The 24,963-nt window shown below is 34.8% G+C and overlaps 1 long non-coding RNA gene across 4 annotated transcripts; it reads left to right on the top strand.

The window, feature by feature from the left end:
* Window positions 1-4,002: 4,002 nt before the first annotated feature.
* LOC141488140 (uncharacterized) lies at window positions 4,003-24,696 on the top strand. Of its 4 annotated transcripts, none has more exons than XR_012468593.1 (4): window positions 4,003-4,035; window positions 6,642-6,778; window positions 10,340-10,472; window positions 18,099-19,324. It is a non-coding gene; the product is annotated as an uncharacterized LOC141488140 (long non-coding RNA). The 4 variants fall into 4 exon arrangements; XR_012468592.1 differs by lacking the exon at window positions 4,003-4,035 and adding an exon at window positions 23,953-24,696 and having other exon boundaries at window positions 4,761-6,778; window positions 18,099-18,221; XR_012468594.1 differs by lacking the exon at window positions 4,003-4,035 and adding an exon at window positions 4,761-5,904.
* Window positions 24,697-24,963: the final 267 nt, after the last annotated feature.

Here is a 24,963-nt window from a genome sequence, read left to right on the forward strand (position 1 = left end):
CTTCCTTATAGCTAATGTTGTCTTGGTGGATTAGGCTATTGGAAGAGATCAGGTTTTCCCCTCTCTGTAGGTCTTCAAGTAAATGGGGGGAAACCACTTATTAGAGATGCTTGTAGAGGGTGATTGTAGAGGTGTGGTGAGATAGTCACCAAGGTCTCTTTCAAACCTTGAATTCTATTATTATAATCTCTGATCACATTACAAATAAAGAATTAGGGAGAATTTGAGTAAAAGATGTCATCAATGAAATGAATATGCCAAAAAGTTCTATTGGGCATATAGGTGGCTCAGTGGATAGAACACCAGCCCTAGAGTCAGGAAGCCCTGAGTTCAAATGTGGCCTCAGACACTTGACCCTTATTGTGTGACCTTGGCAAGTCATTTAACTCTGATTTCCTCGCATCCAGGACCATCTTCTGTCATTTTTTTTAAGGTTTTTGCAAGGTAAATGGGGTTAAGTGGCTTGCCCAAGGCCACATGGCTAGGTAATTATTAAGTGTCTGAGACCGGATTTGAACCCAGGTACTCCTGACTCCAGGGCCGGTGCTTTATCCACTGTGCCACCTAGCCGCCCCTATCTTCTGTCATTTCAATCTATATCTGGCCATTGGAAAATCAGATATTAAACAATTACCAGCTCACCCCTGTCCCTGCATATCCCTTTGAGGTTGAGAGAAAGTGACAAAGATTAAAAACACATTGAGTAGACCAGTTGTAGCAAACTTAGGGGATGATGCGATCAAGAAGAGAAGAAATGAAGAGTTTGTTTTCTGCATTTATGGAGGAAATAACTCAATGAGATCATAGATTCATATAGGAGTTGAATTAGTGTCCATCCTGTTTTGGTCTTGCTCTTTCCTTATTTCTTTCCATTTCTTATGCTTAATAGTCTTAATAACATTATGGTTTTTTAATTGTTGTTATTGTTTGTCCTTCATTCTGGAAGGGGAACGATGACTTCAAGAGGGTGATGTCTTGGTTTGCAAATGAACTGGATTTAAGAGAAGCAGATTTGTGCAAAATCACTAGCCTCACTCTTTCAGAGTCATCAGAGTCCAGAAGCAAGACATAGATCAGGACTACTTGGTGATGGTCCTAGGTGCAGTGGGAGACCTTGGTCTTTTTAAGTTTAAGATCTTTCCCAGCTCTCAGTTTGTCTGAGGCAACACCCATTCAGTAATTAAAAACTAGGTAAGAATTGAGGCAAAAGATGACCTAATTTATTATATTGATATAGGAAGAAAGAAAGGTAATAAGCATTTATTAGCACCAGGCACTGTGCTAATTGCTTTACAATATTATCTCATTTGATGTTTATAACAACCCTGAGAGATAAGGACTATTATTATTTCCATTTTATAGCTGAGGAAACTGAGGCAGACAGTGATTAAGTACCTTACCCAAGATTGCCTAGGTAATGTCTGTGGTTAGATTTAACACTGGTCTTCCAGACTCCAGACCCACTAAAATACCTAGCTGCCTCTCAAATAATTTATCTAGCCATTGTCTAATTGCAGAATTTTAGGCATTTTAGTTGTTTTTGCTCTGTGTGTGTGTGTGTGTGTGTGTGTGTGTGTGTGTGTGTGTGTGTGTGTATGTGCTATGGAAGACTTAAATTCCAGATACCTGGATTCAAATATCAGCCTAACTCCTAACTACCAGTGACAACCACAGACAAATCATTTGACCTCCTCAGACATCAATTTCCTCATCTGGAAATGAGAGGATTTGATGGTTTCTTCCAGGTTTAAATCTATGACCTTTAAGCATACAGCAGCTTCCCTCTTTTTTGATCATATTCTCTGGGTATACTTCTGACAATGAGGTTATTTTTGTAGCTCTTTCAGTGTACAGCCAGGTTGCTCTTCAGAAAAGATTCAGCCAGTTCTTTGTGCATATCTCTTTTGGAGGCGCCTCTTTTAAATTAGTGTCATGGCTATTTGTGTCCCCTTTGAATTCCCTAACTGGTTATAAACTCCTCGAGGGCAGGAATTATGTTTTATTCATCTTTGTATCTCTGCTCCCACTGAAGTAGCTGCTTAATAAATTGGCTGAATTTGAAGTAAGTTATTTAGTCTTCATTGCTCTTGGAAAGTGGGAGCAAGAGCACCTGGCTTGCCTGAGGGTTGTTGATAAAGCAGTTTTATTAGAGGGATAGGAAAGGAGAGAAAAGGGGAAGAGGGAGGAAAACAGTTATAAAGCAGAAAAAAATACTACTCATGAAATAGGGTTGAGTCTGAAACCATTTCCTTATACTCACCTTAAACTACAATCAGCTAATCAACTTATCACCTTCTTTAAGTCACGTTTTTAAAAAAATGACCTTTTTTTACACCATAATCATTTTCTTGAAAAAGCCTCTATGCTCCCATTGGACACTCTTGTTAAAATAAACAACACTTAAGTTTAGAGTGTGCATCTGGTAGTACACTCCCAGTTATTCCATAAATATTCATTTATTCATCTATCTATCTTTCTTATTTATGGAAAAGGGTATCTACTTCATCACCTGTTTTTCCAGAATTGATTATGGAAATTAATCTTATCTCAATTGCATTTTACCATTGTTTTCATTTTCATTTTTGTAAATATTGTACATATTGCTCTCCTGATTCTATTTGGTTCTTTCTGTATCAGTTCATACAAATCTTTCCATATCTCCCTGAATCTGACATATTGGCCACTTCTTAAAAAGCAATATTATTCCAGTTGGTTAATACTTTTTAACTTTAGTACTCATTTTTTGCCATCAACCACACACAAAAAAGCTGTTTTAAATGTTATATGTGATTTCTCCTTTTTGCCTTTGTTCTCCTGGGATTCTTGTTGCTATTAATCCCTCATTTTTGAGGAGGACCAATTTGCCTATGACTTAAGTGAGGCAGAATTGCACAAAGTCATCACTTTCTCTTCCGGAGTCATTAAAGTTGAGTGGCAAGACAATAGTCAAAAGAATTGGTGATGACCTGGTGTTTTTAGTATCTGACCTTGGTGTCTTCAATGTCTGACCAAACTCTAAGCACTCCACATGCTTCAGCTACCTTGGGGGACATGGCTATGACTGGATCAAAGGACATGATTATTTGGTTTCTCATAGCAGTTACTATGCATCTGTACTTATCTTTCATGCTTTACACAGATGATCATGACTAACATCACTATTTAAGGTCTTTAAATTTACCTCTGACAAAAATTTAACCCATTTAGACCATCTTATCTAGGGGAATTTCTGCCCATGGTGTTTGGTGTGAGGATAAATTCTTTGATTAATTTGCCTAAGGCTGTGGATAATTTAGAAGTAAATGACACAATCAAAATTCATTAGAATAAATCCATCTCCTCATTGTAATATTCATTCTTTCTCATTTCTTGTTAACCAATCAGAGTTAATTGTCATCTTCTGGAACATCCACTCTTCTAAGGGCATATAAACCCTGAGCCTGCTGACATGATTGCATTTGCTAACACTATTAATAAAATGATTAATTACCATACACTATAATTCTCAAACTTTGAAAATGCCACAACTCCATTTCTAACTCTACCATTATCTGTATGACCTTGAGTAGGCTACCTGACCTCTCTGAGTGGAGGGGTCACTTTCTGTAAAATGAAGATGACTTGTCTACCTCATTGTCATTTTAGGATTAAAAGACATAATCAATATGAGAATTATGCAATTTTGGACTGCTTTAATTGTTGCTGATTTAGCTGCTGGTATAGTGGATAGATAGATCATGGATCTGGAATGAAGATCTGAAAAATTTAAGTCTCAGATGCTTCCTGTGTGACCCTGAACAAGTCACTCAACCTCTGTTTTCAGTTTTCTTATTTATAAAATAAGTATAATAATAGCACTTTAATGAGCTAATAATTATAAAGTGCTTAGCATAGTGTCTGGCAAACAGTAGGAATTATATAAAATTTAGCTATTATTGTTGTTATTATTTTTCGGGATTTCCTGTCTGCCTAGTAGAACCTTGGTATAAACTCCAATGATATTTCAAATTAGTTGTTTCACTGGATTTTACCCAAGTGAGTATTGTAAGTTCAGAAGAAATCTCCTTCAGGACAGAAAAAGAGCATTAAACAACTTTGACAAGAGTAATTTAATTTTATATATTGATAAGTAATGCTATGGAAGTAATGCATGTACCATATCATAGGAGAAAAATCAATAAAAGGTAACAATAATCAGAGAGTTCCTTAGTGTTCTTATCCAAAGAATGTGGTATGAACACTAGGCTCCTTTTAAAAAGATCTAGTTTTTGTCTTTAGAAATCTAAGTGGAAAAATGCCATTGATCAAAGAAAGACCAGGTGCAATGTAATTCAGGATAAAATTCACACTCCTCTGCCTGGCATTAAATGGCCACTACAATATGGTGCCACCCTTCCTCCTCACTCTTATCTCACCCTGTGTGAGTGCTATATTCTGGCTAAAATTGGATTACTTGGTACCCTTGGAAATATTCCCTCTACTTCTCTGCTTCACTGTTCTAGGACTGGAATGTGTTCCATGTTGAACTCCCACCCATCCTTTAAAGCCAATTCAAATGTCTCCTCCAGCAGAAAACTTTTCCTGGTCTCCTATCTTACCTCAAAGCATACTTTGTTTTGTAATGATAATTGTTTACTCTTATGCAAAGAGAAGATTAGGAGACAGAGCCTGAGAAAGGTCTTGCTGCTATAGTGGTTTTTATGGATCATATTCCATATGGGAAAAAGTCCCAGTAACCATCATTTTTCCCTACCCCCCCCCCCTTTGCTACTTACCCTATAGATACCCACTGTCTTGGTGCCATTGCATGCCCAACCTTTTTTTCTCATTTTCTCATTTCTAGCTAGGCTGATCTCTTTTCTGTTCCTACCAGGAGCATTGGTGAATATTTAACTACTGGCTCTCCAGACAATGTATGCAGATTACATTTTAAAGTTTAATTTGCATTATTAACATTTTTCTCCATCATTTTCTTAAGTTTATAGAGAATCAACAAAACAATAAAGCAAGCCCTGATTTGTAGTATTTGATTCTGAAGATCACTGGCAGGAGAAGATAATAATGCTGAAGTCCTTTCTCAAGCTAAACTGCCAAGCATTCCAACTTTACTACAGAGAATGCAACTAAGATGGACTGGACATGTTGTTAGAATGCCAGACATACACTTGCCAAAAAACCTATTTTGTGGAGAACTCACACAGGGCAAGCTCTCACAAGGGGGTCTAGGACACTATGAAGGTATTTCTTAAGAACTTTGGAATTGACTGTACAGCTTGGGAGACAGTGGCACAGGACTGCGCAGAATGGCATGCCCTCATCAGTGAGGGTGTTGCACTCTGTGAGGAAGGCAGAATTGAAATTGCTCAAAGGAAATAAGACATACCTAAGTTTAGAGTAAGCACCCTAGGTGTTCAAATGGATTATTTGTGCCCAAACTGTGGTAGAGCATTCCATGCTCCTTTTGGTCAGATTAGCCACAGTCAGATGCATTGTAATTTGTCTCAAACATAGTGACAACATTTTGGTTTTCTTCAATAACAAAGCACAAGAACCAAATAGTATTTGGGGATTTCCAAGATGTAAATGCCCACTTTGAAAATATAACAATCAGCTTTTGCAAGAAGATGTGCTCTGACTCCACACACAATTGCACTGCACCCCACTCTCACCTCATTCGAATCTCCACTACTTTGCTCATGTTACTTTTAGTTTCCTGGCAATACCAAGTTTCACTGACTTTCACTGTCCTCTGAACTTTGATAATGTTGCTATACACATAAAAACACCATGGAATATAAAGAACTGAAAGGAATTTAGAAATCATATTGTTCAACGTCTTCATTTTACAAAGGAAGAAACCAATGCCCAGACAGAAGAGGTATCTTTCCCAAGGTCACATTGTTAGTAAGTGGTAAAGCTGGCATTTATATTCATTTTTTAAGATTGTCCTGCATTCTTTCTACCTCACCACACTTTCCCCTTTAGTATATGTGTTTCCCCAATTCCTTATTTGTTCCTATATTAAAAATCTTTTTGCCCAACTCAAATATAAACCCTTTAATGAGAAGGACTGTGTCTTAAACTGAGTAGTTCCATAGTGTGATAAAGTTAAATAGACAGACAGGATAAAGGATTAGATAGAAAGGTAAGTAGGTGGGTAGGTAGGTAGATAGATCGATGGATGAATGTAAGGATGGATGGACAGGTAGAGAGAAAGATAATTGGATGGACAGATGGTCAGGCAGTTAATTGATGAATAGATGGATGGATAGGCAAACAGACAGACATAGATATAGATAGAGTTGGATGGACAGATATAGATAGAGATGGATGGATGAATGGATGGATGAACAGACAGATGAACAGACAGTTATACAGATAGATGGATAGATAGAGATAGGCAGATAAGCAGATAGATAGTTAGATGATAGATTGATGGATAGATAGATGGGTGAATGAATGAGTAGATAGGTGGGTAGGTTAAATGGGTGGGATGAATCGTAAATAGATAGTCAGACCCACAGACAGATAGAATCTTCTTCTTATTCATCCTTTGCTCTTGAACAGGACCAAAGACATCATCAATTGCATTTAAGTGAGGTAGAGGTGTACAAAGTCATCAGTGTCACTCTTCCCTACAGAGTCATTAAAGACCAGTGGCAATCTACTGAGTGCTAATCAAGGGTCCTCAGCACTGGAGTTACAAATACAAGAAAGTGAGACAGTTCCTACCTCCCAGGACCTTACATTCCAATATGAGAAAACAATAGATTGCACAGTAAGTTTTATGATTTCCCATATCATTTATGATTTCCCTTCTTCTGCATTTCTTCCTCCATGGGTTAAATTTCAAGTTAGTTGCTTAGCTGAATTTTATCAAGTGAGTGAAGGAGTGTTTGGAAGAAATCTCCTTTAGGATAGAACACTGAGTGTTAAACTACTCTGATTAGAGTAATTTAATACCTAAGAGGTAGTAAATTCTAATTATTATTGATATTAGACCATCAAATCACAAATAGAAATGTACAGAGTATTAGGATAGTTCTTCCTTTAGAGTGAGTTTGTTTTCTTAATAAAATCCTTCCTTAGTTACCATAAACTTTTCTATTTGTTATATGGGATAGTGGAAAGAGCATTTGACTCAGATCCAGATGATCTGGCTCTTAGTTTTGCTTTTATCATTTAATAGCTTTGTGACCTTAGGCAAGTCATTTCCTCTCTTTGATCTTCTATTTATTTATTTCTCAAATGACCTCTAAAGTTCATGCCAACTCTTAAACTTCATCATTCATTACTGTCAGCTTTTAAGAGCTCCCTCTTGCTCAGTCATTTTTTTGCTGATTGAATTGAGAAAGGTCATCAAAAGAAACACCTATAACTCATCCCAGTCTTCATTCTACCTTTAGTTTGTAAAGAAAAGTAAGTTTTGAGTTGATTTCCAAGGAAAATATTTAGAGAAAGAAATCAAATGAATTATGGAAATATGACAAAAGAATAGGGTGAAGAGTGTCAGCATTTGGAACATTTCAAATTGAACTATTTCCAATTGCCTGATTGTGAACTGAATGGGGTCATCCTATGTTAACTAGAACTCTGGAAAGACACAGAGACAGACAGATACACACACACACACACACACACACACACACACACACACACACACACACAGAGAAAGAGAGAGAGAAACAGGATGACTGGAGTTGACCTAAATGTGAGATAATCAGGGATAAGTGATTTGCCCAGTGTCACACAGTTAGTAAATATCAAGTGTCTGAGGCAAATTTGAACTCAGGTCCTCCTGACTCCAGGAGCTGGTGCTCTATCTACTGTATCATCTACCTGCACTGGAAAGTATACTAGATTGGATTCAAATTTTGGAACGTAACACTTTTATAACCTTGGATAAGTCCCTACAGGCAAATAACATTTGAAGAGCAGGTATGTGAGACAGACGTCGGGAAAGATTAAGTAAGGAAAATGGGAAAACACTGTGATTTCAGGGGCCTGGTCTTTTCTTCATTGCAGAGTTGGGAAAACATGTATATATTCCACATACTACCATTCATGTTGGTTAGTTTTGTGGAAATTTCCTCTTCTTTCTTTTTTGAATCTTTTTACAAGACATAGGACTTGGAGGAGGGGAACAGAAAAGATAATACATGTGATATTCAAAAATACATGTGATAAAAAACAAAAGATCTATGAAAATAATTTTTAAGATTAGGTCCTAAATTAGAAGATGGGAAAAAACAAAACCAATATGAATAGAAAAACTCTGAGTCCCAGGTTCAATTTTTCCAGTAATTAGTGGGTCTTATTTTTTTTATACATTAAATAGGGGAATGATCTGAACTATGAGATCCATTTAAGCTTTAAAATTATGTGAGTCTGCAAAAGAATTTTGTGCTTTTTCTAGTTTTTAGAAATATTAATGCTAGCCTGAAGGATGAACAGCAATGGAAAGATATTCATACACACTCACAATCATTTAGCAAGAAGCTCCAATGTTCCAGGCAATGCTAGGGATACAAAGAAAGGCAAAATTTGTCCCTGCCTTCTAGGAGCTTGTAATCTAATGGGGAGACAGCATGTAAGTAACTTTATATTTTCAAAGGATCTGAATTTTGATCTGCAAATAGTTGCTGTGCTCTAGACATAGGAATTCCCATCTCCACCACCCCCTGCTCCTGCCTCAACTCCATCTACTGCACTTCATGTTTGCTGAGGCTGTATGTGGACCTGCTGACAGTCTTCTTCTGATGATCTTCTGATGATCCTCCTTGCACATAGCTTGATGGGATCTTAGATACCAGCCTTCTAATAAATTGATAGGCTCCCAAATGAAGCCTCTGCAGTTCAACAGGACCTGTTAGAGCTTGCCTGGAACATCCTTTAAGAAATCCAAGTATTTTATTTCCTTGCAACAATGTGGCTTTGGAATAGGATTCATACATTTAGAGTTGGAAGGAACTTCAACAGTTGTGCAACATGAGGAAACTGAGGCACAGAGAGATGTGATTTACCTAAAGCCATACAGAACTGGGATTTTAATTCAGGTTGAAAACAAATAAAGCACTTGGATTTTAATGAAGACTGTTACACTGTAAAAACTATTTATTTGGGATTTAAAGGATCAGGGTGGCATAATGGCTAGAAAGTTGAGATATACTGACTATGGGACCTCGAGCAAAATCACCTTACCTTTCAGTTCTCTAAATAATCTAAGACTAAGTTGCAATGGAGTTAAGTGATGTGCCCAAGGTTATACAACTAAGTAATTACTAAGTGTCTGAGGCTGAGTTTGAACTCAGTTCTCTTGACTCCAGGGCCAGTGTGCTATCCACTGCACTACACTGCACCTAGCTGCCCCTATTTGGGGTTTTCATGGCAAAGATTCTGGAATAGTTTGTCATTTCCTTCTCGAGCTCATTTTATAGATGAGGAAACTGAGGCAGACAAGGTTAAGTGACTTGCCGAAGATCACACCGCCAGTAGTTGGGTGGGATCAGATTTTAACTCTGGAAGATGAATCTTCCTGACTCCAGGCCTGGCACTTTATTGTGATATTTAGCTTTACCTAAGACTACAATTCTAATGTTAATTTTATAATTTAAAAGACATAGAAGAATTATGGGATTTAGATGCTTAACTTTTTATTCCTCTAAACTGGAACAACACTAGTATCTCGAGAATGGAGTTTAGACCTTAAATGTTTTTCTTGGTCTTTTTTCAGAACTCCAGATCTGTACTTGAAATTACCCACAGGACATTTTCACCTAAATGTTTCATTAGACTATAGATTCTTATTTCAGAGGCTAGAAACTTTTAAAAATATTTTGACAATTATATTTTAGTACAACTGGTTTATTTTGTAATCCCATTTATCTTATTTTATGCTTTTAAAAATGATAAATTCATTATATATTTAAAAGAAATAGCAAGTTATACATAGTAGACTTAGTTTCATGTGAAATCATCTTTTTTATTATTCTACTATGTTATGAAAATTCTCACTTTGTTTAGTAAATTTTTTTAAAAGGCACTTTGAGATCTGGTTTTCTAGATATCCTGGACTATTTGATTTCTCTCTCTCTCTCTCTCTCAAACTGTCTGATATCCCTGATTTTGTGCATACTCTCTCACCTCTACTTCCATTGTCTCTCCCCTTAATTTCTCTTTGACCTGATGAATTCCTATCAGTCCTTTATAGTCCAACTCAAAACCACTTTCTTCAGTATCCCTTCCTTGGCTAGGTTGGAAATGCCCTGTCTCTCTTTGAACTTTGTTTGTACTTCTCATACATAATGATATCATTTTTGTATCTTTGTTCTTTCTGTAGAATAAGTTTCTGCAATCCTAATTGAGGCATCAAAGTGTTCTTGGATTCTTAAAAGTGGTGAGGTACAAATTCTCCCAAACTGGAAACATTTAAAATCTGAGTCAAGAAGGATTCTGGAATGATGGAAGAATAGGTAAGAAAATTCCAAACTCTACATATTTCCTCCTCAAACAAGTCACAAAAGCACTTCAGGGAAAGCATAGAGTGGAAAAAATGAAACAAGAGTTGCAGGAGAATAGTGGTCCTCCTAGGACAACACAAGAGGAACTAGAAGATTGAGAAGACTGAAAGAAAAATCCTAGGATTGGAGTTTCAAGAATGAAGTGTAAACATCTCCCATCTAAGGGCAGTTAAGTGACCCAGTGGATAGAGCACCAGACCTGGAGTCAGGAGGACCTGAGTTAAAACCGTCCTCAAACATTTATTAATTACTTGTGTGACCTTGGGCAAGTCACTTAACCCCATTGTCTTTCAAAAAAATAAAACCCTAAAAAAATACAAGAAGCAAGCTCTAGGGGTAGCCAGATTGGGAATTACCCAAGATATAGCAGCAGATACTTTAACTTAACTGCCTGTCTTGGAACATTACATATTGAAGAGCAAAAGAATGGCCAAAAAATCATATCCAGCAAAATTAAACATGATCCTTAACTAAAAAAATGGACATTCAATGAATTGCCAGACTTTCAAATTATTTTCTCTATATATGTAGGAATGTAAACCATATATGTCCAAGATTGTTATTAGTAATTGAGTAGTTTGACAGAAAGATAGAGTAGACTTGAGTCCAGTGGGATTCTTAAAAGTAGAATAGTGCAGGAAAAGATTAAAACAAAAGAGTTGTTTTTTAAAAAAATATGGTGTGAGAGGAAGAATTGATCCAGAGGAATTCGATGGGGAAGGAGAGCTTGTGGTTCTGGAAACCTACTCTCATTGGGAATGGGTTAAATAGGGACAATACATACATAGATATGTGTAATGTATGTATGTGTATACACATATACATATATATATATATATACATAGAAATATAATTTCTTGGTTATACTTGTATATATAATCTTCACTGTGAAATTAAATTGAGGTATTCCCAGTCCCTAGGAGGTGGGGAACTAAATAGCTCAGTGAACAGAATGCCAGTCTTGAAGTCAGCAGAACCTGAGTTCAAATCCTGCCTCAGGCATTGTGTGTGATCTTGGCAAATCATCTAACCTTGATTGCCTTGTGTCTAGGGTTGTCTCCAGTCATCCTCATTCTTATCTGCCCACTGGACCCAGATGGCTCTGGAGGAGAAAGTGAGTCTAGTGACTTAGCACAGCACCCCGTTACTCAAATCCAATTCATGTGCATGTCATGGTATCACCTCCCTGATGTTATGGTCTTCTTTCTAAATGAAGGACAAACATTATATCTATATGTATATATGCAGGTATATATATATATATATATATATATGTGTGTGTGTGTGTGTGTGTATGCATGTATGTATAAAAGTGTGTATAAAAGTCTTTTAAATTTCGAAAAAATAAGAAGGAGCTAGGGAGAGTACTCTTAGAGGGTGAGATATTAGGATAAGGGGATATATAGAAGGATGTGTAGATTAATGAAGGGTGTAGAAGGGTATGGAAGGGAAGGATTCTTGGAAGGGGATAAGTTTAAGGAATAATAGGGCAAGATAGAGAGTAGGAGTAAAGTAGAAGAATGAGGGGGGGTTGTTGCTTTCAGGAGATGTTACAAAAATGAGACACACACAAAACAAATATATAGATATTTATGAATAGGTATAGCATACTCTATCTCTGTGTATGTAGGAATATGTGTATATGTATATATAAATGTTTACATATATGATGTATGTGTAAATATATATATGTATATATAAACATATACATATTAACTGTAGTCATGGGGGGAGGGGAAAATAAAATAAGCAGTGCACAACTGAGAACAGAAGAAATCCAATAAGGAAGCAAAGAAAAAATGGACAATTTTGAACACAATGCATAGTATTTATCATACAGGTTTTCTTGAAATGGAAATATATTGCTTTATATTATGAATTCTCATATTTTTATGTGCACATGACAATGGATTTTTTTTGCAAGGCAAATGGGGTTAAGTGGCTTGCCCAAGGCCACACAGCTAGGTAATTATTAATTGTCTGAGACCGGATTTGAACCCAGGTACTCCTGACTCCAAGGCCGGTGCTTTATCCACTAAGCCACCTAGCCACCCCTAGGATTTTTTCTTATTTTGTATTTGAATTTAATTTTAAAAATACATGAAAAAATCTGTGTTGAGCTGTGTTTCCTTGGGACTTCTCTGACTGATTTCTCTACCATGGCTTAGAAAGCTCATTATTGGGATAACTACATCATCCTGTAATGTCTCATCAACCTTCTCATTTCTGTTTCTCTATTGGAGGGTGGAGCCATGATGGCCACAGTGCCATCTAACTGCCCTTCTTTGGCATATAGTAAATGTAGAATAAATACATATCCACTATTGATCCATAGAAATGAATCCTTCCTATCATACACACAAAGAGAAGGCTCTGCTATTTCAGGACATCTCTAGCTAAGTATTCTGAGACTCACCATCAGAATGTTTACTGAAAAGTAGTGAATTATTTTGCTCCCAGCAACATGTGAAGTGGACAAAAATAAAAAATGTTCTTAAGTAGTCCATTTCTTTTTCCACAGTAATGATGATGGAGTAATGGAAAAAGAGTTAAAGGTTGCAAATAATGACACAATTTTACAAATATTAATTTAATTGTTGGTATTTTTAATATGAGAAGTAGCATAGCATAGCAGATATATACTGGATCTATGTGTCTTTGAGCAAGTCATTTAAACTCTTAGTGGTCAGGCATCTATCTAAGACTACAACTTGCCGTATGAGTGCTATGGACGAAGAAGTTTCTCTTTTGAAATTCCCTAAGCTAATGAAATCAAAAGTTTAGTTTAAAACATTTTTAAAATGCATGATCTTTGTCCAATAACCATGTAGCTCTACTTAGCTCACAGGTGTACAAAAAACAGCTACCTGATTTGACCTAATGGCTGTAGTTTGCTGCCCTTTTCTAAACTAGGTCCTTCCCTTTACAAACAAGGAAACTGAGTTCCATTGAAATGAAGTAGTTTGCCCAAGATCAAAGAGATAGGATACAAAATAAGATGATCTAATTCCAAACCTAGAACTCTTGCTGTATCATTTTGAAAAGTATAATTTGGTTTTTTTTTGTTTTCTATTGCATATTGTCACATTTCTCTTCAAAATATTTAAACTAGTTTATAATACCATCAAAAATAGACTAGGATAACTAGTTCCTTATAGGCTTACCAACACGGGTCTTTATCATCTTTGGATATTTTTGCCATTTTAATATGGTGTTAATTTAAGGTTGTTAATTTGCTCTTTCAGTAATAGGAAATTTTTGTTTTACTTTCCTTTATAAATGATCTATTCATGGCTTTAACTATTGCTCCATTAGGATATGTTTAGTAGTAATCTTTTAGATAGCATCAGTTTCTTAAAGATTCTGAATGCCATCTATTTTCTATATATTTACTGTCTACCCCAATTAGCCTCTTTTCTTGGAGTTTTTTAGAGAGAATGCTTTTTGTTGTGTAAAATCCTTTTATCTTTATATAATCAAACCCATTACTTTTATCTCCATTGATTTTTCTCTATTTGTTTGATCAATAAAAATGCCCCTCCTCTTCATAGCTGGACAAATATTGATCCAATTGTGGGGTATGGTATGAGGTATGGATCTATATCCTTTGTTTTACCTTGTAGTCATTCAGTTTTCCAAACAGTTTTTATTGAATTCGATTCTTTAGCATTTTTGAAATGTGGGCTCAACAAACACTAATTGTTTATATACATTGGGTTCTGTCTCTGTTCTCTATTCTTTTCCATTGATCTATTTTTCTATTCTTTTTTCCTAGTATTGGGCACTTTTTGTCATTATAGCTTTAGAGTACCTTTTGAGATGTAAACATGCTAGTTAGTCTCCCTTTGCTACCCTTATTTTTCATAATTTAAAAAATGATCCATTGTAAAATTGATTTTAAATGTGAATACAAGCAATTAAACCTGTTTCAGCTAGATTTACATTTAAATACATGAAATGTCATAGAAACTTTTCATTTATTCCTCTTAAGCCTACATCAATAAGTACTCTTTGTTCATTCATTTCCATTCTCTTTTCTTCTTAAATAGTTTTGTTCTGATTCTGCTTTTTTTTATTTCACATTATTTAATAAAATTGCATTTCATTTCATACTTATTTATCTTTACTACATTAAAGTATTCCATTGCGTTGATGTATAACAATTTGTTTGACTCATTATTTTGGGACATTTAAATTGCTCCCAATATTTATTACAAATATAAATAATGCTCCTATAAAATCATCAATGAGCTCTTTTTTTTATTTGTTGATAATACCCTCAGGGCATATTCCCAACAGTGGAATTAGTGAGTCATAGAATATGATTATTTTTAGAACTCTTGCTGCGTGCTGCCAGAATGATTTACCAAAAAAAAAAAGACTGTTTTGCAATTTCACCAGCAAAAGATATACTTCTTCATAGTTCTTGATGTTAGTTTTCTATATTAAATTTATTAAGTCAAATTTATGAACTATCTATGGGAATTTTGATGAATATTACATTAAATTTGTATAATAATCTGGGAGACACTGATATTTTTTACATTTGCTCAATCTAATTGTGAGCAGTGGATATCCCTCCATTGTTCAACTATTCTTTGATTTCTTTCAAAATCATTTTAAAATTCAACTTACATAGGTCTTGAAAATCAATAGTCAAATATTTGATACATTTGCTCATTATTGTAAAGGGTACTTCTCATTTTTTTGACTCTTGTTGATGGTATACAAAATTATAGATGATTTTGTATGTTTATCTTATCTCAGTAATATAGTAAAATAATTTATTGCTTCATTAATTTTTTATTGATTACCTTAGATTTTTTTAGATATACAGTCATGCCATCTACAAATGAAGATGTTTTATCTTCATTTCCTGTGCTTATTTTTAAAATTTATTTTTTATGTTCAATTGCTTCTTTTGATACTTGAATGAAACTGTTTTCTCTAATATGTAATTTCATCCCTTCATATGATTGTGACCCATCCATGCCTCCTTATCCTGTAAGACTTGTTTCCTAGATTCTCCTGTAAATCCTCCATAGAGGCTCCATACAACATTCTAAGGACATTCCTCTAGAATTCTTCACCTTGTTTGGGGACTAGGGGAACACAAAGGCAGCCCACCTCTTTTTTAATAGGTACATTTTTTGGATAAGATATTTTACAGTGTATCTTTCATATTGTTCTTAATTAATATTGTCAAGCATGATTGTGCCTACAGTGTGTCTTTCACTAACCTTTGGATTACTATAAATTTAATCCTTCAGTGACTATAGAATTTAATATTTTCAGTACATTATTATTCCTTCAAGAATATTGATAATAAAAAGATAGACTGCTTTTTATAGGAAAAGTTTTAGGTCATTCAAAATACTGATCAATAAGTTTTACATACACATTATACAAACTGCTCTCTTTTTCCTGTTTGATTAAGGGCGGTTCATTGTCCAAATGCAGTATCCATCCAAAATAGATCCACTGAAAGACCAGCAATTGGGCTGTTCTGTCAATTGCACATTATATTCTGGAAAATAGTCATATATTCATACATTTGGTTTTTCCTATGTGAATATTTATTAGCAGACCTGTGACTGGAAAAAGTCACTCTTGCTCCAGGTACTGAGTTTAGAAGGTACTGAATTTGTAGGACTCTGAAAACACTTTCAGTCTTTTAGCAGTGTAGAAATAATTGACATCACTTTGTAGCAAGAATAATTAATTATAGTGGGTTGTGGTGGGCTCTTCTTCCTGACTCTCTCTGTCTTTTTCATAATAAAATACTAGAGCCTTTGTTACAATTGTCCCCATAGAATATAATAATCCCCTCAACTTCTCCACCCTATAATATGTCATGTTTTTCATATGATTTTGCTTTAAGTATGATGTTAGGCACCTATATCAGGCTAATTTTTTTTTTGTTTAAGATTCTAGGTTAGTGAAAGACTTTTGAGTAATTATGGATTACATTTAAAGGACTTCAGGATTCTGATCTTGCTGCAATCAGCACAATAGTCTATGTAACAGAAACTTTTCAAGGAGTGTTTTAAAGCTAAGTTAAATGGGAGGAGCAAGAATATAACTTGCTTGATTAACACCTGTTTTTAATAGGATCGCTTCTAATGTTTTTCCATTAATGATGATATTAGCTACTAATTTCAAGTATATGTTTAAATTATATTATGGAGAAATCTTTTTATTCTTACATTAAAACTTTTAAATACAAATGTATGCTATATTTAATCAAAGACTTTTTCAGTATCTAACTTTATGAACATGCAATGTTCCTTTTTTCTCTCTTTTAAAGTAAGATTTGCTATATTGATTCTTTTTCCTAGTATTAAAACCATCTTTGTATTCCATTTATAAATCTTATGCAGTCATCATGGATGATTTTTTTGAAAGTACTATTAAAGTCTAATTGCAAGTATTTTATTTAGTAGCTTTTCAACAATATTTAGTAATGATATTCTTTTTATGTTTTCTTTTTCAGTTTTTTTAATTTGGCTTAGTGATCAATATTAACCTGATAGGAGGAATTAGGTGACCCGCAGTCTTCTTCCACATTTATAAACAGTCTGTAAAGTATAAGAATTATTTGTTCTTTAAAGGTTTGTCAGAATTTACTAGTGAATTAGCATGGATCTTATGTTAACTCTTCAATGAACCTATTTCCACTTCTAAAAATGGTCTGGAGGGGCGGCTAGGTGGTGCAGTGAATAGAGCACCAGACCTGGAGTCAGGAGTGCCTGAGTTCAAATCCGGACTCAGACATTTAATAATTATCTGGCCATATGGCCTTGGGCAAGCTACTTAACCCCATTGCTTTACAAAAACTAAAAAAATGGTCTTGAGGTAAAGAACTGCTTGTTAGTTTTGGCATTAAATAGTTTTCTGGATAATGCATTTCCTTCAGATTCTCAAATTTATTAGCAGAGATATTTCTTGATATCTTTTGAATTCATGATGATGCCACTATGTCCCAAGTCAACCCAAAAATAGGATACTTGCTATTATTCCTTTTTTAGTTATATTGGTTTCTGCTATGACCTTGACTTTTTTCTTTTTCTTTTTTTTGGTTTCTTCCTTTTATAAAATCATTAAGTGCAAGCTCAAGTAATTTTTATTCTCTATTCATTCACATAATGTTATGAATTTGCCTTTATCACTTTGTCTACATCCCATAGATCTGTATTGTGACTATCTTTGCTATAATCTGCTATTTTTTATAATTTCTCCTCTTTACCCAATCATTATTTCATGCCATTAAGGTTTTCTTCCCCCTACGACCTGGTCAATAAAGAGGATTCTTCAAAAAGGGTTAGGTTCTTAGAACTTTTGTAATAATTTTTCCTGGTCCAAGCCCTATGAAGACTTGATAACTTTGCTTCTGAGCAGGCATACATATTGAGGGTCTTTTCCCTGTTTTGGTGTATACCCAAGTATTTCTTCTCTCTGTTTATCTGTGTCCTTACTAAGAGTTGAGGTAATTACTGTCAGTTGCCTGTTGGGGCCACTTTGTGACGGTGAGTTCATGACACCTATGTATAACCTGTCTTTATTCTTTCTTGATTTTAGATAAAGATATTGGAGAAGGGATGGTCCAGGTTATGAATCTGGAAGTTTCAAAATATTAAAAGATCCATTAGAGGTCCAACACTGGAGTCCATGGCAGAGTGTGTAATCACAATGACTAATCAAGTGAGTGATATTGAGGAACAACCTATTAGACTCAGGCTCACAGTGGATCAACCAAGCATCTGAGTCACTGTGTCCTGGAAGCAAAGGAGTGACTTCAAGATTAGCTATGTCACATTCAAAAGTAAACTTAGAGGACAAATGCTTTATGTCGATCATTTAAAGTTTGAATCCACTCTCCTAGAGACTGAGAATGACTTGCAGGGATATATTTATATTTCTGACTTTGCTATCCTTTCTCAGTATATATCCTTTTGAAAAAACTAATTGATGGTCATTGGCAATCAATAATATCTTTTAAATTTTTTTTAGGGTTTTTTTTGCAAGGCAATGGGGTTAAGTGGCTTGCCCAAGGTCACAAAGGTAATTATTAAGTGTCTAAGGTCAAATTTGAACTCAGGTCCTCCTGACTCCAGGGCCAGTGCTCTATCCACTGCGCCATCTAGCCACCCCCCCCCCAGGCAATCATTAATATTGAGGAGATTTCAATTGGCCAAACTTATAATGGGGTGATTTATATTGGGTGAGCATATCATATGAAGTTATCAAGTAAAACTATTAGAGAAAGACACAACTCAATCTGTCAGTTATTCCTAGACCTCTGAGGGAAGTACTAGTACTATCTTTGCTCTAAAGACCTGACCTGCTCATCAGACTATAGGTTAAGAAGGTGAAAACAGATATTCTATAAATGCTCTACTTGCCTCATTATTGCTACTTGTTGCATTGCATTATGGTCCATAAATGCAATTTATAGAATCTCTGATTTTTACAAGTACCTATATCTTTAAAAATTATTTGTCAAAATAAACATTAAATGACAATATAATGGGCATACTCCGTAATTCAGTGGTTCTTGACTTTTTTTTTCTTTTATGTATACCTTTCACACACTGGTGAAGCCCATGGATGCCTTTTCAAAATTATTTAAAAAAAAAATTTAAAAAACAAAGTACAGAAGATACCCCCCCAATTCAAAGTATATTCAAATACAGTTATCAGCATTTTTTAAAAGTTTATAAACCCAGGGGTGGCTAGGTGGCGCAATGAGGAGCAGCTAGGTGGCACAGTGAGGGGCAGCTAGGTGGCACAGTGAGGGGCGGCTAGGTGGCGCAGTGAGGGGTGGCTAGGTGGCGCAGTGGATAAAGCACTGGCCCTGGAGTCAGGAGTACCTGAGTTCAAATCCAGCCTCAGATGCTTAATAATTACCTAGCTGTGTGGCCTTGGGCAAGCCACTTAACACCATTTGCCTTGCAAAAACCTAAAAAAAAAGTTTATAACCCCAAAGTTAAGAAGCCCTTGCTCTAAAGAATTTTTTCTTATTTCTTTCACATTTATTTCTTTTTTATTCAATTATAGTTTTGTTTTTATTCTTCTGATGTGTCTTTTTTGCTCTGTATTATTTTATAAAGCTTTCCTCATATTTCCTTATATGCAATCACTGATAATGTTGATAATTATTATATTATTCCAAAATGTGTCCAAACATCACCTAATTGTTGGACATTTGGTTGACTTCCAATTTTTTGAGTCTTTTTTCAATTAAAAGTAATATTATTATGAAAATATTTCAACAGATAAGCATTCATTTATCTTTTTGGTTGCTTAGAATTTATTCTCAAAAACATACTTATTGGGCTTCTCATATGTTCTTTGCAGTATAATACATGATCAATACTTCTGTAAGACCCCTTTTCCCCTAAAAGTATATTCTTTGTTTCCTTCATTAAATTCTACCCACTTATCTATTAGATATAGATTTATATACTATATAATACAATAATTCCTTTTTTTCTGTCTGTCCTTTTCATCTATTTGTTACACAGCACGTTAGTAGAGTTAACTTGATGAAGGAAAGGGTACTATAATTAAAATCAAAGATTAAGTCTATGTTCCTGCCATTTTTTTCTCACTTGTCTCATATGTAAAAAAAGAGGAAATTAAATTGACAATGCATGCAATGTTCTATACCCATAGTCCCCCATTTCTGCAGATAAGGGAAGGAGGTGAATTTTCTGTTCTCTCAATCTCTCTCTGTATCCCTGTCTCTGTCTTTGTCTCTCTCATTCATTCCATTTCATTGTTGTGCTCATTTTATGTATTTTTCGTGATTCTGCTAATTTCCTTAGGTGTGTTGTCTTATTCCATTAGATGCCAGGTTCTTTCAGGGTAAAGACTATTTTGTTTTTCTTCCTATCTCCAGTTTTTAACAATAGTGCTAGACACATAGTATATGTTTAATAAATATTGACTGATTGATACTAAGTGTCAGAGAAAGTACTTGCATCTAGGCTTTCTTTTCTCCAGGGCCAGTCATTTATCCACTATGCCACATACTCTCTCTTTCTGGCTCTCTCTGACTCTGTCTCTGTCTGTCTCTGTCTTTCTGTTTCTCTCTGTCTCTCTGTCTCTCTGCCTCTCTCTGTCTCTGTCTCTCTCTCTCTCTTTCCCCCCCCCTTCCCTCTGTCTCTCTCTCTCTGTCTCTCTGTGACTGTCTGTCTCTGTCTCTCTCTCTGTCTCTCTTAACTAACCAACATATCACTTGAGTCTGACAGTATGTGTAATATTCTCTATCTATAGGCCCCACTTCTGCAACTCCCTCTCTTTTCCTTTCCATTTAATTGTAGTCATTGTGTATATTTTTCATGACTCTATTTAACTTCCCTTTCTTTGCATCAGTTCACATAGGTCTTCACATATTTCTTTGAAGTCTTTATTTGCTATTCTTACAGGGAAATAATAGTTTATTACATTCATACTTACAATTGGCCATTCCACAACTGATTCAAGACCTTCTTCCCATCCTACTCCAATTCTTTGTTAATGCAAAAAGTGCTACCCTGGATATTTTGAAACTTCTTTAAAGTTGATTGGTTCCTGATGCTGCTCTATGATTGTGGATCATAGAATATCAATGTCCATGACTGAGGAAGAATTAAAATTATGAGGTTTTCCCAAGGACAATGGAAAGATTTATGTAGTGGATATTAGCAGCCTGTACTGTCTTATGAAGTATGACTTGAGCATAAAAGAATTGTATTTGAATAGGAAAGGAGATGGATTGGTCACATTGCAAGGGTGGGAAACAAAAGATAAAATAAATAAAAGATAAAAACCATAAGTACACATTAATAGAACCAAAGGAATGTTTGCAGTATGATGGGTGGATCCTCTCTGAAGGATATAGGAAGTTATTATTATGGTGACCTCTTAAGACATTCTAAAAACTTGAATTTATATATAGCATCTCCTATCACTAATATGCTATATAGATCTTATAGACAGTACTGTCCTAAAATCCTTAGCTCATCTTACTGAGAGAAGCATGATGACATTGACAAGAGGGAAAATTCAACTGACAACTATTTATTAAGTATCAATTATTCCCACTCTGCTACGCACTAAGAATTCAATGTTTATAAATTAAGGGTATGATCATAAGGGTAAGTCCATTTTCCAGATGAAGAAACAGAGGAACAGAGTGATTAAATGACTTTCCCTGGAGTCACACTGCTAAAAACAGCCTCCAATGTGGAATTTGAAACCAGATCTCCCTGACTCAGAGCCTTATGCCCTATTCACTAGAGGGTATATTGTTTGCTCAAAAAGAAGACAAATGGGAGAGATGCTATGGAGAGCTAATTAATAAACTTAGCAACTAATTTTCAAATACACAATGGAGTCAAATCTAGAATTAGAATGGACTACCCTGGCAGAAAGTTAGCCCCACTTTCCTCCCCACCTCTGCCCACCTCCCAAGAGATTTTTGTGGATTGAATTAGATGGCTTCTGCAGTCCTTTTTAACATGGAGGTTATGTGATCATGTGATTCTTATTTTTATTCATGGAAAAATATGACATAGAATGGGGAAGTATTTTCACCCTGCATCACTTTCTAGATAAATATTACTTCTCATTTTAAGGTAAGCTCCACTTAGTGCTTTCAATAGCAATGGATGCTATATTTTGTTAAAGGTCTTTCCTGAATCCTTTGAGATTATTAAGTAATTTCTGTTGGTTTTGTTATTGAACCAGCCCTGCATTCCTGGTATAAATTCCACCTATTCATAATGTATGATCATTATAATATCTTTCTGTAAGTCTTTGCTAGTATTTTATTTAAGTTTTTGTATCAATATTTGGGAAATTGATCTAATATTTTCTTTCTGTTATGTCACTTCCTGGTTTGGATATCAGCTCCATATTTGTGTCATAAAAGGAATTTGGTAGGATTCCCATCTCCACTTGTTTTTCCCAAATATGGTATTGGGATTAATTGTTCTTTAAATGTTGATAGAGTTTAATTGTAAATCTATCTGATCCTGGGGATTTTTATTCTTTTTTTTTTTTTTTTTTAGGTTTTTGCAAGGCAAATGGGGTTAAGTAGCTTGCCCAAGGCCACACAGCTAGGTAATTATTAAGCATCTGAGGCTGGATTTGAACTCAGGTACTCCTGATGCCAGGGCTGGTGCTTTATCCACTGCACCACCTAGCCACCCCTGGGATTTTTATTTAATTTCTTTTTTTCTAAGAATGGATTACTTAAGTATTTTATTTCTTCTTTTATTAATCCAGGAAATTTTTGCTTTTTCATCCATTTAATTTAGATTGTCAAATGCTTTGGCATATAAAATTGGGAAAAAAGCTCCTAACAATTGTCATGATTTCCTCTTTATTGGTGGCAAATTTATCCATTTTATAGTTGATACTAGTAATTTGGTTCTCTTCCGTTTTTTAAAATAAATTAATTAATGGCTTATCTATTTTAGTTTTTTCCCCCCCATAAATCAAGTTCTAGCTTTCTTACTTTAAATTTTGTTACTCTTTGATTTTTATCATTTCCAAATTAATGCTTAATTGGGGATTTTTAGTTTATTCTTTTTCCAACTTTTTTAGCTGCAGATCCAATTTGTGGGTTTACTTTTTCTCTATTTTATTAATGTAAATGAATAAAGATATAATTTTCTCCCTAAGTATCACTTTGGCTGTGACCTATAAATTTTGGTATATTGATTGTTTTTATGATTTGTTCTTTGACCTCCTTTTATTTTTAGGATTAGATTGCTTAATTTCCAAGTAATTTTAATGTCTCTTTCCATTGTCCATTATTTAATGTAATTTTTATTGCATCATGATCTGAAAAGGATGCATTTACTATTTCTACTTATCTGCATTTGGTCGTGGGGTTTTTAATGTTCTAACACATGGTCAGTTTTTCTGTAGATGCCATTTACTGACGAGAAGAAGCTGTAACCTTTTCTATTACCATTCATTCTTCAGAGATCTAATATATCTAACTTTGGTAGAATTTCCTTAACTTCTTTTTTTCTCTGTGTGGTTAGATTTATTTAGATCTGAGAGGGGAAAGTAGAGATCCTAATGAATTATTATAGTTTTATCTGTTCCCTCCTGGAAATCATTTAACTTCTCCTTCAAAAATTTAGATGCTGTAACCATTTGGTGCATACATGTTTAGTAGCGATAAGATTACATTTTTATGGTCCCTTTCAGCAAGATAAACTCCTTCTTTATCTCTTTTAATTAGATCTCTTTTTGCTTTTGCTTTGAGTGAAATCATGATAGCTACTCTGCTTTCTTGGCTTAATAGAGTCTGCTGCTGCGATGCCTTACCTTTACCCTATGTGTTATCTCTGCTTCAAATGTGTTTCTTGTAAACAGTATATTGTAGGATTTTGGTTTTTAATTCATTCTGTGATCTACTTTCATTTTATAGATGAGTTCATTCCATTTGCATTTCCTGATCCTGATCCTGATGTTTGTCCTTCATTCCTGAAGAAGACCACAAAATCAGGGGAAGTGTTCCCATGACAAGCACATGAATTGGATTTGAGCCATCTGAGTCCAGTGGCCAGATTTGAATTAGGATAATTGGAGACACTCCTGGATGGAAGGCAATCAGGATTAAGTATTTGTCCAAAGTTACATAATTACTAAGTGTTAAGTGTCTGAGGTTGAACTAGAACTTCCATCCTCCTGACTCCAAGACTAGTGCTCTAAGCATTTATAGATAGAAGAATTAACTGCATATTTCCCTCCATGTTATTTTTAGTTCCCCCTCCCCACTTTCTCTTACTCCCAGACTTTTCCTTCTCACAATTGTTGTACTTCTGATTAACACCTTCCCCAGTATAACTTCCTTTTTTTTTTTTATCAATTCTCCCACTCCTTTCAATTATCTCTATTTCCTTTTTACTTCCCTATAGGGTGAGATAGATTTCTATTTTCAGCCATATGTTATTCCCTCTTTGAGCCAATTTTATTGAGAGAAAGGTTTAAACTTTGTCACACCTCTCATCCCATAATTCCCTCTCTTATAATAGTTCTTTCATGCCTCTTTTAAATGGGATAATTTACCCCCATGCAATCTCTCCCTCATTATTCTTCCATCTCTTTATTTTGTTGTGTTTTTTTTTTTGCTGTCATCCCAAAAAAAGTCACCTTATGACAACACTCTCTATCTATATATAATCATTCTAATTACTCTTATGGCAATAAAGTTGTTAAGAGTTACAGCTATCAACTTGCCATAAAGAAATATAATAATTAAACCTGATTGAATTTCTTATGTTTTCTCTTCTTTCTATTTACCTTTTTATGTTTCTCTTGAGTCTTGTATTTGGTGGTCAATTTTTTTTTAAATTAAACTCTAGTCTTTTAATTAGAAATACTTGAAACTCCTCTAATCATTGAATAGCCATTTCCCCCTGAAATATTCAGTTTTGGG

The sequence above is a fragment of the Macrotis lagotis genome, chromosome 1, assembly GCF_037893015.1.
Source record: "Macrotis lagotis isolate mMagLag1 chromosome 1, bilby.v1.9.chrom.fasta, whole genome shotgun sequence".
NCBI classification, from domain to species: domain Eukaryota; kingdom Metazoa; phylum Chordata; class Mammalia; order Peramelemorphia; family Peramelidae; genus Macrotis; species Macrotis lagotis.